We start from the raw sequence: 3,691 nt of genomic DNA on the forward strand, positions 1-3,691 counted from the left end.
ATATAAAATCAAGTGAACGGTAATATGTGGCCTTGTGAAAACCTTATCCGGAGAATCCAAATGAAAATGAGATGAAAAAGGAGGACATCATATCCTTAACTAAATTGTACCTACTGAGTACTTACCTCAAGGCCTCAACCAAGGTAGAAGACAGCCATGGTGGCTCACCTCATGAGGTAGTTGCGGAAAACTTTAACTCATTGTTGCTTTCGTCACAGCAGTCTCACTCGTTACAAAATTTTGGGATACATTCAAAGTACAAGACTTACAACTATTACATAATTAATGTAATTATATGGATGATCCGATTCGCAAGGACCATGATTGGGAATTGTTTGATCGTCTTTCTTCCATGATATGGAAGAAACAGGTGTTTCCACGACTCTACCGCCCAGTTAATTCTGTTTCACTTAATCCCTGTTTCATGAAACCAATCTAATTTTGACCTTCCAAAAAAATAAAACCAATCTAATTTTTAGAACAGGTCCGAGTCAAATAGCAATGATTCGAAGCACTTCTTTTTCATAATGGTCACATTTTTCGATGCTATGTGAAAATGTTTTATCACGGTAAGTGTGTATGTATAATGCACATGAATTTTCATTATCATGGCAAAACAGAATTTATATGTATAGCATTCTAAATAAAGAATAACTATAGCATGTAATAAAGGATAAAACATAGCATATATATAAATAAATTACATGGCATGCTCAAATTTCACAAATATACAACAAATTATATACTACACATAATAATAGCAATAATATATCATGCATAAAATAAAATGTAAACAATAGCATAATACAAAGCATGCGTAGGCATAATTTATATAAGCGTAAATAAAATAAAAACATTCTCAAAATTTCATAATAAAACATAAACAATAAAATATAGGACTAAATTCAGTTTGTCCCCTCCAACTTTGGGGCACACAGCAGTTTGGTCCCTGATTTTTTTTTTTAATCATGATGGTCCTTGCACTTTCATTTTCTATCACGCGCGTCCAAATTTCAAATTTGATTCGAAAAGTGACGTCAGGTGCTGACTTGGCACCGACATTATGGCCCACCTTAATCTGGGTTTTAGAACACGAAGGGCAAAATGGACTTCTCTCCTTTTTTTTTTTTTTTTCCTTCTTCCTCATCTTCCAATTCCATATGATCCAGCTTCTTCTTCTTCAGCAATTCCAGAATTCCGTTTGTCTGTCTTCAACAGAGATTATCAACCTCAGCTCCCCAACATATATCTTCAATTACCAGCATCCTACAAATTCCTTGAATCCCCCAATACCCAACTGGACCATGAAAAACTGATTCAAACAATATCAATCAATCCTATGTCATACAGAAAACTCATAAGAACATAGCCAAAATTAATCCAAAAAACACAAAGAAAACGGGTTCCCCTTCACCTGCAACCTTCTACATCTCCCTCTTCTTTCTCTCCCGTATCTCATTCCAATTCTCTCTCTTCTTGTTGACCCATACCCATACCCACTCTTGGACCCGACTTAATCTTCACTGTCAAGATCGTCAGTGACCACAAGAACTGGAACTCGCGCCCAGAACCCAAGATTGACGACGGAATTGTGCGGCGGAATCGATGTCGTTGATGACGGCGCTGGAATTGACGTGAGGAGGAGCTGGAGTTATCAAGGAATTTTGGATGACGAAGATAGAAGATAGCAAATGATGACACCGTCCTTAATGATGGTTGAATTGTTATTTTATATGAATTTGGGGCTGTCTGTTTTGGTAAGGATAGAAGTTGTCAGAGGCTTTGAGCTTGACGAGGTTGCCGCAGGCAACGAGCATCTTCAAGTTGAGGATGGCGATTTCGGCCGCCATGACGATGAGGATTAGCTAATGTGAGAGGCGATCTAGGGTAAGAGATGAAGATGAATGGGTCAGTGAAGAAAACAATGAGGAAGGAGATGAATTTTTTTTTTTTTTTGGCTGAAAGGATGAAGAAGAGGAAGAAGATAAAGAATCGTGCAGAGGAAGAAGAAGAAGGATATTCAAGGGGGTAGTTTGGACATTTCATTCATATTGAGGGTCAAAGTCTGAAAAGTGGGTCATAATGTTAGTGCCAAGTCAGTACCTGACGTCACTTTTCAAGCCAAATTTGAAATTCGGACGCACGTGATGGAAAATGAAAGAAGGACCATCATGATTAAAAAAAAAAATCAGGGATCAAACTGATGTTTGCCCCAAAGTTGGAGGGGGCAAACTGAATTTAGTCCTAAAATATATAATCATGCTTAAAGATAATCATATAAAACATAAGTAATAAGGCTTGCTTAAAAAAAAAAAAATCAATATTATCTAATTAAACATGCTCAAAAGTTCTAATTATAAATAATTAAATATATCAGAGTATGAAATAAAAGAGGACATATTTGGTTTCGAGAAAATAAAACAATCCTAACGCACGAGCTTGTTGATGCAGGCGTACATAACGATGTTTTTGGGCTTAAGAAAAACTGGGCCGCTTCCTCTCTCTTTTCAACAATGGGCCACGGGCCTTGTTGTTGTTTTTTTCTTTCTTTTTCTTGGCCACAGGGCCTGTTTTCCTTTTTTTTTTTTTTTTTTCTTTTTTTTTTCTGGGCCGAGGGCCTTCTTTTCTTTTTTTCTGTTTTCTCTCTTTTTCTTTTGGGAGCTTCTATTCATAACTCTAAAATTTGCATTTGGACCTCTCTCTTTTTCTAAGTTATAGTTGACTTTGTCAACTCATGTCAAATTACCAATAAGGACACAAAAGAGGAGGAAAAAAAAAAACTCTTTTTTTTAATTTTAATTTTATTTTTTTTAACCCCACCCCACTCTTCCCCTCTCATGATGTCAGTGAGGTTTGAACCTGTGACCTCCACTATATCGGTTATCCTAGATAACCAACATGCCACAGCTCACTGACAAAAAAAAAAAAAAAAGTCTCTTCTTACCTCTACAAACAGTATGTTTCGATGAGGCAATTCGCAAAATTGTAAGCTGTGCATTGACTATTATATTGCTACTTGCGCTTTTTTTTCAACTCGAAGCAATTAGTAAATGTGTGTCTCTCTCCAAGCTAAGGAGCATTATGTTGGACCGGCTTTGGAACACCATGACCACTTTCAGTACAGGCACCTGTATGTAAACCATAATTAAGTGATGAAAACTTTGTATCCAAAAACTCAGTTTAATTAAAAATTTTGAGAATTGGGAGTAATATCTAAACATCTCAGATAGCAGTATATCAACATGCTTCTATATTCAATTGATTTAATGAAAAACACTGTATTGACTACCAACTGGAGAACTTTTTTTTTTTTTTTTGTGCAGCTTAATTGTATCAAGGGTAAAATAGGATTGTGAAATCTTCAAATATTGAATGAGGTTCAACTACCAATTTTGGAGGTATGAATAGAACGTAAAAAAAAGAAGTTTTTATTGATTTTATTGGACGATGGGCGTTGTGGGAAAATTAGGGAGGTCTAAATAGCAAATTGGTTATTTATAACAGTAAGTTAGAGGTCTATTAAGTTGGGAGGTCCAAATGCCAACTTTGGAGGTATGAATAGAAGCTCCCTTTTCTTTTCTCTCTCTTTTTTTTTCTTTCTTCTCCGCGTGTTCTTCCTTCTGGTGGCTATCGATTTGTGCAGCACAGCAGGTGAGCGGGTGCGCGTCGGGGCTTGGCAGGGGCACCGAGG

The 3,691-nt window shown here is 36.5% G+C and overlaps 1 long non-coding RNA gene across 1 annotated transcript; it reads right to left on the bottom strand.

Moving 5' to 3' along the window:
* Window positions 1-882: 882 nt before the first annotated feature.
* On the bottom strand, window positions 883-1,987 carry LOC121052236. The gene is made up of 2 exons (XR_005808611.1): window positions 1,415-1,987; window positions 883-1,312 (listed from the first exon to the last, which is right to left on the bottom strand). It is a non-coding gene; the product is annotated as an uncharacterized LOC121052236 (long non-coding RNA).
* Between the last annotated feature and the right edge of the window lie 1,704 nt (window positions 1,988-3,691).

This window comes from Rosa chinensis, chromosome 3 (genome assembly GCF_002994745.2).
Source record: "Rosa chinensis cultivar Old Blush chromosome 3, RchiOBHm-V2, whole genome shotgun sequence".
Taxonomy (NCBI): domain Eukaryota; kingdom Viridiplantae; phylum Streptophyta; class Magnoliopsida; order Rosales; family Rosaceae; genus Rosa; species Rosa chinensis.